Raw genomic sequence first — 16,706 nt, 5'->3', positions numbered from 1 at the left:
TGAAGATGTAACCTTCACATTTTAATTGTGTGTGTGGCTCTGTCTGTGTATCTGTGGCTCCTCAGTCATGGAGGGATTGCAGCCAAGTCTGATTTACTACTCTCCCATTTTTTTTTGAAACATACTTTTCCAGCAGGTGTCATTGGAAAATGATTAGAAGGTGCTGCTTACTCACTGGCATTATTCCATTGGCCAAAGGCATATTGGTGCACCACAAGCTCAGCTGAGGTTGCCAAGCTTGGCACAGATGAGGAGTCAAACCTAAGACCTCTCTCCACGACTTGCTCAACCACCAATTTGTCCCTAGTTACTTTCTTTTTTTATATATATATATAGTTATTACAATGGCTGGAGGAACTCAGTGGGCTAGGCAGCATCCATCGAGGGAAATGGACAGTCGATGTTTCAGGCCGAGGCGCTTCAACTGGATTGAGAGTAGTGGGAAGATAGCCAGTATAAAGAGGTGAGGGGGAGGGTGGGGCAAGTGATAGGGGGATTCAGGTGAGGAAGAGTTGATTGGCAGATGAAGTCAGGTGGGGGAGGGAAGGTGGTAATAGTGACAGAGGCTGGAGGTGGTAGGTGGAGGCAACAAAGGGCTGGAGATGATGGAATCTGATAGGAAAGGAAGGTGGAGCATGGGATTAAATAAGTAGGTTGGGCAAATGGAAACAGTGGGAGGAGGGGAGCTAGTGGGAGGAATGTGTGGGTGATGGTGTCGTGAAACAGATTCGAGGTCTCGAAGGACGAGGTCTCGAAGGACAAGGACTCTGAACACAGTCTTAGAGATAAATGATTTATTTACAATGACAAACTAGGGAAAACAGTAATGGGAATAACACATACACACGCACAGTTTATAGAGAGCATGGGAAAACCGCAACAGGGGTAAAATTCACACACACAACGAATTGGGTACATACAATCAAGGAAGAGATAATACAATTGCCGCCACCCCTTGACTCAGTGCAGGCACGGCTCTATGCTGCTAGGGACATTAACTAAGATGCTCCTAACCCTACTTAACAGTGCACACCTTACCAACGATCTCTCCAGCACTGTTCCACGGTTCCTCGGCCTGGGACAAAGCAGGGTGAATCCCTCGGAGCAGTCACAAAGAGGCCAAGCCAAGCACATATGGCACTCTTTATACTGCTGGAGGGCTGGGGGGGCGGGGTTCAGCCCAGGTAATTTAAACAGGCCAATGGCCTGAGGCCAAGTACAAAGGTGTTTAAAGGGACCAATGGTCAGGTGTGCACTGATGGGTGGGGTGGAGCCAAACCTTGATTGACAGTGGTGTGTCTTTTGACCAGGTAATGGGCAGTGCTGTCACGTGACAGCCACGACCCTCCACAATACAGATGGGCAGATGGATTAGGTGGAGGAGGGGAAAGGAATTAGATGATAGGGGGCTAGGGTGGGGGTGGGAGTTTGGAAAGAATAGGACCTGGATTGATCAGAAGAAGAGACAGAGGAGGAGCGGGTTACCTGAAATTGGAGAATTCAATGTTCATGCCCTCAGGTTGTAGACAATCCAGGCAGATTGAGGTGTTGTTCCTCAAGTACATCTGTTCCCATGCCCTCTCAAATTTGTTTATTAATTTTTAGGAGTCTGACTGGCTATGTTTAAAACCTAATCTGATAAGCATGAATTGTTTCTAAGCTCCTGTAATGCCACATGCTGAATCCCTACACCTACCTAGCTCTCTCTTAACACTGCTCAAACCCAGGCTACAGAATCAGGATTGAATCTTGGATGATCTCTCTAGGTAACTCCCCCCTTTACTGAGACTCTGTTTCAGCTCAAGAGCCATAAGCTGATTTGTAGTACTGCAATAGCACTTCAGTCTCCCCTTCATCTACAAATGACAGGGATGTTAACCTTTGCAGATTTGGTTGAAGCCTATTTGTCTGCAATCCAGGGTCTTTCTTCAGTGTCTGTCCCACTTTTGAGAAAACATTATAGTAAATGGATAAATTACTGGGCTGATAAAAATTTAAAGAACTACAGATACTGGAAATCTGAAGTAAAAATACTCAGCAGGTAAGGTAGCATCTGTGGAAAGAGAAACAGCTGAGGTTTCAGGTCTGAGACCCTTTGTCAGAACTGGGAAAGAGAGAAACTAAATTAGTTTTCAGTAGCAGAGAAGGTGGAACGATGGGTAGTACAAAGGGAATATTTATGATGGGGTGAGCCCAAATGGGCTAATGTATCAGTTAGAAACACATTGTACTGCTTTCCACTCCAGGACTCCGAGCTGTCCAACTTCTTTTCTAACTGGGGCTTCCCCCCAACTGTGGTCGAGAGAGCTTGCACCTGTATCTCTGCCATTTCCTGCACCTCTGCTCTCATATCCTCCCTTCCCCGCCCCTTTCTGCCTTTCGCAGTGACTGTTCTCTCCTTGACTCCCGAGTTCACTCCTGCACCACCCACACATGCACCCCCCCCCCCCCATCCCACTCTCACCCCAGGAACTTTTCACTGCCCCCGCCATAGGTGCAACACCTATCCCTGCACCACCTCCATCCAGGGACGCAAACAGTCCTTTCAGGTGAGACAGAGATTCACCTGCACCCCCCTTAATATCATCTACTGCATTTGGTGCTTCAAGTGGGGCCTCCTCTATGTTGGTGAGACCAAACGCAGACCAGGTGACCATTTTGCAGAACACCTGTGCTCCGTCCGTAACCACGATCTGCATCTCCCCGTTGCCAGTCACACCAACTCCATGCCAGTCTTCGGCCTCCTCCACTGCCAGGAGAATTCCAAGCACAAATTGGAGGAACAGCACTGCATTTTCTGTCTTGGACCCCTGCAGCCTAATGGCAAGAATATTGAATTCTCCCACTTTAAGTAATCCCCACGTTCCTTCCCCACAACACTGCCCCCCCACTTTGCTGCTTCTTTTCTTCCGTTTCCTAGCCTATCTCTCTTATTTCTGTCCCTCTCTTTTTTTTCCTCTCTCCTTGCCTTTGACCCATCCCCCGGTGGATCTGCTCTCCCCTCCTCCCCCGCACCTGCCTATCACTATCTCTTACTTGCATCTACCTATCATCACCTTGTGCCCACCCCGCCTCCCCTCTTTTGTCCACATATCACTGCTCTGCTTTTCCCTCCTATGTATTGAGCTTCCCCTTTTCCTATCTTCAGTCCTGAAGAAGGGTCCTGACCCGAAACATTGACCACCTGCTTTTCTCCACAGATGCTGCCTGGCCTGCTGAGTTCCTCCAGCATCATAGTGTCTTTCAGCTGTTCATCTTGTACTATCTTCTCTTGTTGTCAGAGCAGTGAGAATGATGAGATGCAGCACTCTGGGAATGATCAGACAGCTGTTGGAAAGGGTGGAAGAATGCCTGCTGTGTTGTTAATTCATTGACCAATGCTCACCTTGGTGCCTGAAAGTTGTTTGGGTGGGGCTGTCAGACAACACAGCTACCAAGGAGCAACAGAGTGCAAAAGAATGGAAGTTGATCATGGGAAGTAGGTGCACAGGGGAAGAGATGCTCTCACTCTGTGTCCAGTACTTGCAATACCTGTTCATATAAGCTTCAGGCAACATATTTGATTTTTAATTTAAAGCTCAGAAAAGACTGAATGGTAATTCAAGTTTAGACCATTTAATTTTTAATATACTATTGTTTTCAAAAATAACAAGTAAGATTAATAATTAGCCCAAATGAATTTAAAATATAAATCAAAATTTTATTGAGACAGCAGGGGAGGTGAAGTTTTAAAGCTGCAAGATGTGGGAATTGACGGAAATCAGTGAGATCCCCAGCATTAATTTTGCAGTAAGTGTCTTCATTCTGAGGAACTTAAAGTTGTTGAGCTGGAGTCTGAGTTAGAGTCATGATGATAAATGAGGGAAAGCAGGGAAGTATGAGGTAGTTAACTGAACAAGTGATCCAGGAGGCAATCATGCCCCTTATGTCATGCAGAAAGGAGGGAGGAACTTAAAACAATAATTGATCCAAATCTGCCTAGTTGTGACTGATGATTCTGAAAGAAACCATTGGTATTCAGCCATTCATATAGAAATAGATCTTGGACTTAAATGGACCTGCTGTTACACTGGTGAAACATCTTGCCAAGTTTGTAATACCTTGCATCCCTGGACTCCACGTGGATGCAGTGCAGGGCTCAGTCTTGCTCAGACTCTCCATGTTATGATGGGGAATCATCTCTCCAATCCAATGCCACATTAGATCTGTTGGCATAGGATCAGTGACCCCGTTCGTTGGAGTGAAGATCCTAATCCTGCAGAATATGTGAAATTGTTATTTTAATTTCATCCACTGTTTTCAATAATTGTTGAGTGTTTGAATCTTTTCTTTTACAAAATCTTTAGTTTTTAATAACACATTTTAATATTTTTAAATATCAGTGTTTGAAGCATTTAAAAACTATTAAACTGCTTCACCTCTTTGACCAAAGCAAAGCTCTGCACTGTCTTTACTTTCTGTCAGGAATATTCCGGGTTGTACTTCAGGACTATGCCACCTGAGTATGCTTAAGATGCAGTGTGATCACCTTCCTAAACTTGCTATCCACCAAGTTCTCATCAAGGGAATAAAGGTCCCAAGAACGTTAGCAGAGAGTGGGACCTGTAGTAGTTTGAAAGTATGATGTGGCAAAATGCAGCAAACTGTTTGTTGAGTGTCTGGTGAATAATTTCTATTGTCTAATTTCTGCTTCACAAATTACAGTCTGTGAAGTTAAGGAATGGCAGGGCAGCTTGTCTGAAGGGAATGTACGTTGTGGGTTCTTGTGGATGCTTCTGGAGGCCACATTACATGAAATTTACCTCTGGGTTTCAGAGTTGAAGCAACAGCTGGAGTCATTGTTGCACATCCACAAGGCTGAGAACTTGGTGGGTGTCATGTTTACAGAGGTGGTCATGCTGCAGTTCAAGTGTGAGCAAGCACAGGGGAAATGGGTGGCAGATAGTAATGAGTAGGCTCGTAGTGCAAGAGTCTCCTGAGATCATCTCTTTTCCCCCAAACAGATTTTCCCTTTTGGATATTGGTGAGGGTGTTGGTTCCTCAGTGGAGTACAGCTGGGGCAGGGGTGTGACGCTATGAGTGGCTTAACAGCACAAAAGGGAAGGAAGAAAAATGAGAGAACAACAGTGATTGTGGATTCAATATCCAGAAGAACAGATGAGCATTTCAGTGGTTGTAGATTTGACTTCAGGATGCTTTGTCTCCCTGTTGCCAGGATCAAGGATGTCAAGGGGAATAGTAAACAGCCAAAACTCATGGTCTACATCAGTACCAAGTACATATCTAGAAAGAGGAATGAGATGCTAGAGGCAGAGATTAGGGAGCTAGGAAAGTGTTCAAAAAGCAGGGCCTTAAAAGTAGTAACCTCTGGATTACTATATTTAAGGTAGTAATAGTGCTCTGTGTCCAGAATGGAAAGGTGCAGAAGATGATTGTGTTGCTGGAAAGATGGTGCAGGAGGGAATTCTTTAGATTTCTGATGAATTTGGACTGTTCCTATGGGAGACGGCTGACTGGCTGCAACTCAACAGGAATGGGACCAATATCATCACAGCAGAGTTTGCTGCTGCGAATGGGGAAGGTTTAAACTGCTTTGACAGAGCAGATTGGAACCTGATGGTATAACCAAAAAGCAGAAAAGCTAAATTGGAAATTAAATATAGGGGGGTTTGGGTGAGTGAGCATTTAGGAAGGAAAAGACACTAGTGCAGAGCAGTAACTGGGTAAATGATAACTAGAGTATATTGGGAAGGAACAAAGCGTGCAAGTATAAGAGTGACCAGCAAATAGGATCAGAGGGAGGAAAGTAATAAAGTAAAGGGAAATAAGCAAAAGAAAATGAGAACAGTTCACACTAGATAAAGTCAATGCAAGAATTTTGCTGGAGTTTACTGCTCTGCTTTTCCCTCCTATATATTGGGCTTCCCCTTTTCCTCTCTTCAGTCCTGAAGAAGGGTCCTGACCCGAAATGTTGACCGCCTGCTTTTGTCCACGGATGCTGCCTGTCCTGCTGAGTTCCTCCAGCATCATCATGTTTTTCATCTAATTGAAAATGGAAATGAAATAACAACTAAATTTGGTTTATGCATGTATGTGATTGCATGGAGTGTAGTAAATTGGTGAAGTGAAGACACAGATAGCTGTGTGGGAAGATGATGTGCCAGTAACTGAAATATCTTTCAAATAGGGTCAGGACTGAGCACTAAATGTTCCTGGATGCAAGGTGTTCTGGAAAGGTAGGGAAGGAAAGCAAGGAGAAGAGATAGCAGTGTTGGTAACTGAGAGTATTGCAGTGCAGGGAAGAAAGGATGCAGCAGAGGTCAAAGACAGAATTTATTTAGTTAGTTCTAACAAACAGTAGAGGGAGCAATACACTGCTGAGTATATTCTTTAGACTGAGGAGTGGGAGAAATATGGTGGCGCAAACATGCAGGAAACTTACAGAGAAGTGCAAAAAGTACAGGATAGTTATAATGGAGTCTTGGAGTCATAGAGTTATACAGCACGGAAACAGGCCCTTTGGCCTCTTGTCCATTCTGACCACGTTACCTACCTGAGCTAGCCCCATTTGCCTGCATTTGGCCCTTATCCCCATAAACCTTCTCTATCCATGTGCCTGTCTCAATGTCTTTTAAATGTTGTAATTGTACCCACCTCTACCACTTCCTCTGGCAGCTCGTTCCATATACCCACTGCACTCTCTGTGGAAAAACTTGCCCCAGGTCCCTTTAATTTTTCCCCTTTCACATTAAACCTATGCCTTCGAGTTTTAGACTCTCCTACCCTGGGAAAAAGTCTGATTATTCACCTTATCTATGCCTCTTTTGGTTCTGTGTAACCTCTATAAGGTCAACCTTCAGCCTCCAATGCTCCAGGGGTAAAAACCCCAGCCTATCCAGCCTCTCCTTATTAGCTCGAGCCCTCCAGTGTCAGTAATATCTTTGTGAATCTTTTCTGCAACCTTTCCAGCTTAATAACATCCTTCCTATTAGCTAAGTGACCAGAACGACACACAATACTCCCAAGTGTGGTCTCGCCAACATCTTGTATAGCTGTAACATGATGCCCCAACTCTTTTACTCATTGCCCTGACTAATGAAAGCAAGCACACCTAACATCTTCTGCACCACCCTGTCTACCTGTATCGCCACTTTTAGGGAACTATGTACTTGTATCCTTAAGTCTCTCTGTTGTACAATACTCTCCAGGGGCCAGCCACTTACTGTGCAAGTCCTGCCCTGGTTTAACTAATCAAAATGAAACACTTTGCACTTGTCAAAGTTAAATTTCATCTGCCATTCCTTGGCTCACTTTCCCAGTTCATCTAGGTTCTGTTGTAATCTTAGATAACCTTCTTCACTGTCCATAATACCGCTAATTTTGGTGTCATCTGCAAATTTACTTACCATGCCACCTACATTCTCATCCAAATTGTTAATGTACTGTATATGCCAAACACTACAGGTCACAGGCCTCCAATGTGCAAAAAAAACTCTCTCCATGACCACCCTCTGACTTCTTTCACTAAGCCAATTTTGTATCCAATAGATGACTTCACCTTGGATTCCATGTGATCTAACCTCCCAAACCAGCCTAGCATGCAGGACCTTGTTAAAGGCTTTGCTGAAGTCCATGTAGATGATGTCTACCACCCTGCCATTCAATCCTTTGGTCACCTCTTCAATAAAAAACTCAATCAAATTCATGAGACAGTTTCCCACAATCAAAGCCTTGCTATCACTAATCAGTCCTTGTCTTTCCAAATGCAGGTAGATCCTGCCTCTCAGAATCCTCTCCAGTAACTTTACCACCACTGATATAAAGCCTACTGGACTGTAGTTCCTTGGCTTGTTCTTGCAGCTGTTCTTAAATAAAGGCACGATATTAGCCACCTTTCAGTTTTCCGGTACCTCACCCATGGCTAATGATGTTACAATTATCTCTACCTGGGGCTACAGCAATTTCCTCCCTTGCTTCCCACAATATCCTAGGGTACAACTGGTCAGGCCCCGGGAATTTATCCACCAATATATGCTTTAAGACCACCAGCACCTTCTTTTGTAATATAGATATGTTTCAAGACATCATGATTTCTTCATTGAATTCCCTAATTTCCGTGAGCTTTTTCACGTTAAGTATAGATATGAAATATTCATTTAAGATCTTGTGCATCTCCTGTGGCTCCACACACAGATGACCACTTTGATCCTTCAGGGGTTCCTATTTCCTCCTAGTTAACCTTTTGCTATTAACGTGCTTGTAGAATCTCTTGGGATTCTCATTTTCCTTATCTGCCAAACCAATGTCATGTTCTCTTTTTGCCTTCCTGATTTCCCCCTTAAGTGTAGTCCTGCATGCCTCATACTCCTAAAGGGATTCACTTAATCCCAGCTGCCTATAACTGACACATTCCTTCTTTTTCCTGACCAGAGCCTCTACATCAACCAGGGTTCCCTAATCATGTCAACCTTGCCCTTCACTCTAACAGGCCCTTAACTCTCCCTATCTAACTTTTAAAAGCCTCCCACTTGCTAGACATCCCTTTACCTGCAAACAGATTTCCTGAATCAGCTTTTGAAAGTTCCTGTCTAATGTCATCAAAACTTGCCTTGCCCCAATTTGTGGACCAGTCCTATCTTTTTCATTAACTGTTTTAAAAAACTAATAGAACTATTGTCACTGGTCCCAAAGTGCTCCCCCCACTGACACTTCAGTCACTTGCCCTGCCTCATTTCCAATAGGAGGTCAGATGTTGCCCCCTCTCTTGGACATCTACATATTTTATGAGAAAACTTTCCTGGACACACATAACAAATTCCGCCCCATCCAAGCCCTTGGCACTATGGTGGTTCCGTTGAAATTAGGGAAGTTAAAATCACCTATTATTCTTAGAGCTATCTACAATCTCCTTACAGATTTGCTTTCTTTAATTCCCCCTCTCTGTTGGGGGGCCCTCTAGTACAATCATGTCAAGCTGATCACCTCCTTATTTCTGAGTTCCACCCATATGGTCTCACTGGATGAACCCTCAGGAATACCCTCTCTAAGTATTCTCAGTATATTCTCCTTAATCAAAAACACAACTCCCCTTCTTCTCTTTGCTCCACCTCTATCACACCTGTAGCATCTGTACTTGGGTTGATGAGCTGCCAGTCCTGCCCATCCCTCAACCCTGTTTCTGTAATAGCTGGAAAATCCCCAGTCCCATGTACTTATCCATGCCCTGAGTTTATCTGCTTTGGCCCGTCAGGCTTCTTGCATTAAAATAAATGCAGTTTAGTCTTTCAGACCTTCCTCACACCTTGTCCTGTCTATTGAACTTGCTTTAACTTCTACATTTGCCTCACTCGCTCACCTGCCCACCCCGCTACTTTGGTTTCCACCACCCTGCCAGATGAGTCTTAACCCTCCTAAGTAGCTCTAGCAAATCTCCCCACCAGTAAATTGGTTCCCCACCAGTTTGAGTGCAACTATCCCTCTTGTACAGGTCACCTATGCCTCAGAAGAGATCCCAATGTCCAGGAACCCGAGTCCTTTCCCTCCTGCACCAGCTTCTCAGCCACACATTAATCTGCTGAAACTCCCATTCCTACACTCACTAGTGTGTGGCACCAGGAGTAATTCAGAGATTACAACCCTTGAGATTTGTCTTTCAACCTTCTGCCTAATTCCCTATATTCACACTGCAGGACCTCATCTCTCTTTCTACCTATGTCGTAGGTACCAATATGTACTCATTGTCCCTCTTGAGAATGTTCTGCAATCACTCAGACATTCTTGACTGTGGTGCCTGGGAGGCAACATACTATCCTGGAGCAGCAAAAGAATCTCATATCTGTCCCCCTAACTATCAAGTCTTCTATCACTAAACCTCTACTTGTGTCCACCCACTCTTGCTGTGCATCAGAGCTAGTTGTTGTGCCACAGACCTGGCTACTGCTGCTGCTCTCTTCTGAAAGGCCATATTCCCCCCCACCCCATCTCAAACGATATCCAAAATGATATACTTGTTAGTGAGGAGAATGGCCACAGGGAATACAGCACCCTCTATCTTCCTGGTGGTCACCCAACTACCTGCTGCCTGCACATTAGGTGTGACCACCTCACTACTAAAGCTCCTATCTGTGATGCTCTCAGCATCATGAATGCTCCTGAGTGAGTCCAACTGCAGGTCCAGATGCTCAATGCAATCAGTCAGGAGCTGCAGCTGGACACACTTCCCACAAGTATAGTCACCAGGGAGACTGGAAGTTTTCCATCATCTTCCACATGCTGCAGAAGGAGCATACGATTGCCATCTCAAAACCAACTGCTCTGCCTCCTCACCAAAGCCTCTCGAGATAAAGCCACTTACGTTTGCACCTCAAACACAGCATTTTGACCTCAAACAACAGCCACTCTCACAATGGCCACTGCAAAATGGCTGCTCCGCTATAGCTCAGCTCCTTTTAAATCTTCTCAACAACATCTGCTCGCTAGGACTTCCTTCTCCCAATTTAAAAAGTGGGGTATTACTAGTCTTAAGGCCAGAAAGAATGAAGAATTGTAAAATGTGTCCAGGATAATTTTCCGGAGTAGTATGTTTCTGGTCCACCAAGGAAGGAGCATTATAGGATCTAGTTCTGGGGAATGAGGTAGGTCAAGTGCACCAAGTTTTGGTAGGGAGACATTTAGGAGATGGTGATCATAACATTATGAAATTCAGGTTAGCTAGAGTAAAGGGGAAGGAGCAATCCAAAGTAAAATGAAAGGAGGAAGGCCATTTTCAATGGAATGAGACTGGATGTGGCCCATTGATAAATTGGAACCAAATGTTGATAGACAGAAATCTGTTGTCGAACAACAAGCTGTAATTGAAGAAGAGATAGTTCAGGTACATTTGAGGCACATTCTCATGAGAGACAAAAGAAGGAGAATGAAATGCAGAGTACTCTGAATGACAAAAGAAATAATGAGGATGATAAAGTAAAAAAAGGCTGCATAGATGAGTGTTGGATTGTAAATACCAGTGAGAACTAGGCTGATCACAAGTGACTCAGAGGGGAAGTACAAATTAAATGAGAGGCAAAGAAAGCATATGGGAAAAGATTAGCTGCCAATGTAAATGGGAATCCAAAATCGTTCTATTAGCATATGAGTAGTAGAGGTTAGTATTTGGATGAGTGTGGCCCATTAAGAACAAAAATGGCAACTTGCACATAGATTCTGTGGGCACTTTCGAGGCACTAAATGAGTACTTTGCATCTGTCTTTTTGCAGGAAAACATTATTTCCATAGCAATAGTGAGGGAAGAGATGGTTAAGACATGGGATATTTAAGAAAACTGACAGCATGGAGGAATCAGAATCAGGTTTATTATCACTGACTAGTATGTCCACAAAATTTGTTGTTTTGCAGTAGCAATACAGTGCAAAAATGTTAAAAATTACTATAAATTACAAAATAAATAAATAGTGCAAAAAAAGGTTGTGTTCATGGACTGTTCAGAAATCTGATGGTGGGAGGGGAAGAAGCTGTTCCTAAATTGTTGAGTGTGAGTCTTCAGGCTCCTGTACCTCCTCCCTGATGGTAGAAATGAGAAGAGGGCATGTTGCGGATGGTGAGGGTCCTTAGTGAAGGATGCTGCCTTCTTAAGGCACCGCTCTTGAAGATGTCCTTGATAGTGGGGAGGGTTGTGCCTATGATGGAACTGGCTGATCTACAGCCCTCTGCGGCCTCTTGTGATCCTGTGCATTGGAGCCTCCATACCAGGCTGTGATACAACCAGTCAGAATGCTCTAACTGTTGAGTGAAAAATGGTGTTTAAACAAACTGAGAGAATATTTTGATGAGGCAACAGATATTGATAAGGGTAATGCATTTGATGTGGTGTACATGAAGTTCCAGGAGGCTTTTGATGTGGTGCCACAGAAACAGGTTTATTAGCAGAAGTTAAAGCATGTGGCATGAAAGGACATAGAAAGCAGTGATGAGAATTTGGCCAAGTAATAGTCCAGAGGGGTTGTGGTGAATGATGTTTATTTTGGATTGGAGGAAAGATGAATAGTGGCATTCCCTCGGGATCAGTGTTTGGGTAATTGTTTTACAATCTGTATTAATTGCGTAGATGTGGGTTGGCACTTGCTATGGTTTCCAAGTTTGTGGATGACAGGAAACAGCATTCGGGTGAAATGCAAAGACGGTGATGATAGATTGCAGCTGGATAAACGAGCTAGTGGAATGGACAGAAGTTTAATGCTGAGAAATGCAAAGTGATGCATTTTTGTTTTAAGAACGAGAGGCAATATAGAATAAAAGATACTGTTCAAAAGGAGTGCAGGAGCAGCAATGTATGTGTGCATGAATCACTGAAAAGTGTCAGGACAGCTGAGGAAGTAGTTCATAAGATGTATACAATCTGGCCTTGTATCAATAGTGGCAGAGAATATAAAAGCAGGAGGGTTATGCTGAACTTTGGTAAAACATTAACCTTAGTTTAGTATTGTGTTCAGTTTTGGTTGCTGTGTTGTTGAAGGATATGAAGGCATTGGAGGGGATCCAGGAAAAAATTTATTAAAATGGTTCCTGGGGTGAGGGACTCTAGTTACAAGAAAAGATCAGAGAGGCTGGGAATGTATTGATTTCAAGGAGAAGGTTAAGAGGAAACTTGATGAAGAATATAAAATGATGAGTCTGGACAGAGTGGATTGTGGAGGCTGTTCCCTTTGGGACACAGGAATACAATAAAGTTAAAGAGTATTAAGAGGAAAAACATTTGTGCAGTATGTGGAAGGAATATGGAATGTGCTGAATGTGATGGAGGGCAGTTCAGTTGTGGCCTTCAAGAGGAAACTGTTTAAATACATGGTGGAGAAAAACTTACAAGGCAATCAAGAAAGGGCCGGTGGATGAATCTGGAGAGTTCTTCCAGTAGAGAGTGGCACCGACATGTTCGGCTGAAGGGCTGCTTCTGTGCTATGTCCATTGAATGATTCTGTGGTATGATTCTTGCATCAAACTCTTGTGGTCCGACTCCTAGGTGTGTAAGGCCCGTGAAATCGACCTCCGTATTCCAACCCAGGTGAGTGCATGTGGGCAGAGATATTCAATTGCAATTCTGGTCAGAGGATTGGATTTGGCACAATCGTGCCCAATATTGCTACAGAAAAAGTAATGGCAAACTGATGGGATTAAAAGCAGATAAATCTTCTTGGATGTTGATGCCTTGCATTCTAGATTCCACAACGTGTGTTGTATTGGTTTTGATATTTCAAAATTCCCTAGAATCTGGACAGAAGGAAGAGAAAGCAAGAAGCTGTTGGCCAGTAAACGAACGTCATCTGTGGGAGTCCACCTAGATTCAATTATTTAAGAATCTTGGAGAACTTGGAAATTCTAATATGTAAATTCTAAGGCAGAATTAGCATCGTTTTTTGATATAAGATTGTATTTGACATTTTATTCAAGACCTTTGAGGATATAGCAAGCAGGGTAGATAAAGGGTAGCTACTGGATGGATTTCTAAAAGGGCACATAATGGAGTGTCACGTAAACGTTATTCTGCATAATAAGGGCTCATGGAATTAAGAGGAATATATTTATAATGGAAGATTGGTTAGCTAACAAAAGGAGAGTAGTGATAAGTGAGCTAATCTCATGGGGATTGTTGCTTGAGCCTTGGGTATTTGCCATTGATGACTTGGTCAGAGTGTATTTTACCTGTATTTTTTCATTATGCAAAGATCAGTAGGAGAGTAAGTTGTGAGAAGGACACATAGCATGTGCAAAAGGAAAAAGACAGTTGAGTGAGTGGGCAAAAAGATGGAAAGGCCAATGGAAAATATGAGGTTGTCCATGATCTGACTTGCAACCTCAATTCTGCATTTGAGTCCATCCATGTTAACTTCTTAACCCCTTGCTTCACAAGAATCTGTCTTCATCTGCCTTAAAAAAATATTGGAAGACTGCTTCTACCATCCTTTGAGGAAGAGAGTTCCAAAGATTCCTGATCATCTGAATCAAAAAAATCCCCTTGTCTCTGTTTTAAATGGAGACCCCCTTAATTTTAAACTAATTGCTTGCTGTATCTGTATACAAGTTTTTGCGGAATCTTGCACAAGGGCATCTAGATCCACCTGCATTGGAGTTCTCCATTTAGATAATGTGCTTTTTAATTTTTCCTGCCAAAGCAGAGAATTTTGCATTTTACTTTGTCATAATCCATTTGTGAGAGCTTTTGCTACTCTCTTAACCTATCTACTTGCAACCCTCCTTATGTCCTTTTCACAACTAAATAAAACAATAGGTAGGAATTCAGTGATTATAGTAATTGTACTTGTTGTATTTCATCCAAGGTGTTTATAGAAATTGTAATGAGTTGAGGTCCCAGCACCAATCAGCTAGGAGCACACTATGCATTACATCTTGCCAATCAGTAAAGCACCCATGTTTGCCTTCAGTTCTTGTTAGCCAGCCAATCTTCTCCATTTATTTTATATCCACTCTATATCAATCTTCTCCATTTATTTTACAGAGTAGCCTTTGATGTGGTATCTTATCAAGCCTTTGGAAATTTAAAGTTCATATATCCACACGTTCCCCTTATCTACAACACCTGTTACTTTAATGAACAATAAATTGTCAAACATTAATTCCCTTTCAGAAAGCTATCTTGACTTTACCTCATTACTTTGAATCTTTCTGAATGTAATATTACTTTCCTAACAGCAATAATGTCTTTAATAGTAACAGCATTTTTGCTAACACAGCTAGCTAGCCTATGAGAAGGTCATCTTTTTTGAAAACACATGAGATGGGAAGGGGATAAAAGGGCAGGTTTTGGATCTCCCCGCAATGACATGGGAAGGTGTCATGGACCATTCATAGAGGAAACAGTCTCTTTGGGATGCTGAAAGGCAATGGAAGAGGAAGGGAAGGACAGTAGAACAGTCTTTGTTTCACTGCTGTTTAGGTCTCCTCCCTCAATTCTTTTTCTGCTGCATTGAAGACTGTATTTGGTGCTGCTTCCTGTGCCTCGTACAGAACTCAAATTTCATTGCCTCTGCTGGCAATCTTGTTCTTCCCTTCCATTTCTTGACTGCCTATCTGTATCTTGGGGGAGGGGATGCAGAGGTTGGTTAGTCTCCGGTTATACATTAGAAGCCCTCTGTCTCCCACAACTATTTTGACAACACCACCTCCCATGCTCCCTTATAGTTTCTCCATCACCATCATTTTCTGTTCTGTGATGAGACTTAAGAATGTCTTCTTTTTTTGTTTTTTTAAACTGTGGTTTTTTCCTGTATCATAGTTGACAGGGCTTTTCAAATAAATATATCCACTTTTCTGTACTTCTGCTCTCGCTTCTCTCTCCCAGCCAGAATGCAGGGTTTTCCCTGTCCTTGTGTTACACTCCTCCAACCTGTCACGTCCAACAGATTTGATCACCAGATACCTATTGCCCCTCTGCCCCCCTTTTCACATGCCAAAGAGAACAGTCCCTCCATGACTCCCTAGTCCACCCCTCCATCTCCACCAACCGCTCTCCTTCTCATAGCACTTTCCCAGCAACTGCAGGAGATGCAATATCTGCCCTTTTTCTCTTCTCCTCCTCCCTTCACCAAAGGTCCACCAAGGGTACCTTTCAGATAAAGCAGCAATTCACTTCCAATTCAGTTGTTTTTGCTGCTCACAGTGTGGTTTCATCTACACTGGAGAAACCAAATGCATTTTTCAGAACACCCCCATCCAGTCCCACTTTTATTCTGACTTCTCTGTCTTCGGCATCCTACATTGCACCAATGATGTCCATTGTAAGTTCGGGGAACAGCCCCTCATCTTACATCTGGATATGTTGAAGCTGTTGGAATTTAGTGTGGATTGAAAAATTTCAGACAATTATTCCAATTTTTCTTTTCTGTTTTATTCCACAGGTGTGGCTGTACTTCTCTTTTTCTGTGTTTTGTCTTTTTTTGTCTCCAACTGCTAATTTTCAAAATAATTGTTACCCAACTATTTTAATCTGACCCCCGTAAAAGACATTCCCTCTGTTCTCCTCAGCACCATTCCCCTTCCAACTTAAGGTGTTTGGGTTGTTTTTTCACTTTTCAGTCCTGTTGAAGGGCCTTTGGCTTGAAACATTTCCTCTGTTTCACTCCCCACTGATGTAACATGACTGCTGAACTCATCGAGCAATTTTTTTTTATTTGTAAATTATATTTTCTTCATTAAAAATGTGGCTAAATCTTCTCATCTAACACAATGTAGATATGTGAAGAATGAAATATTTTTTGTCCAGTATATTAGAGTACATTTTATTGTCACAAAATTCATGTCAAGTAATTCTTTGCATGAGATTGAATTGTTTGCAATAAAAGCTAAGTACTTCAGATTTTCAACATTTATAATTGTCATTTTTACAAAAAAATAAAGAACAAGCTTGCATTCAGAAACCTGATGCAGGGTTTCGACCTGAAATGTAAACTATTCCTTTCCTCCCATAAATGCTGCTTGACCCATTGAGTTCTTCCAGCAGATTGTTTGTTGCTCCAGATTCCAGCATCTGCAGTCTCTTGCATCTCTATTCATACGGTGACTTTCATGATTGCTGGAGTACTTTATCGCTATTGAGTGCCTTTGAATACTGGACATAATTGTGCGATAGGAAATTCAACAACCAATTTGCCCATAGCAGGGTCACACAAGCAACTGGGAAATAACTGTACCAA

The 16,706-nt window shown here is 42.8% G+C and overlaps 1 protein-coding gene across 1 annotated transcript in view; it reads left to right on the top strand.

Annotated features, from left to right (window-relative positions):
- Positions 1 to 16,706, top strand: part of tank (TRAF family member-associated NFKB activator) — a 64,379-nt gene that overhangs the window by 12,654 nt on the left and 35,019 nt on the right. The gene's annotated exons all lie outside the window — the stretch shown is intronic.

This window comes from Pristis pectinata, chromosome 1 (genome assembly GCF_009764475.1).
Source record: "Pristis pectinata isolate sPriPec2 chromosome 1, sPriPec2.1.pri, whole genome shotgun sequence".
Lineage (NCBI taxonomy): Eukaryota > Metazoa > Chordata > Chondrichthyes > Rhinopristiformes > Pristidae > Pristis > Pristis pectinata.
Note: the sequence above shows the minus strand (reverse complement) of the source record. Positions and strands in the feature narration are given on the sequence as shown.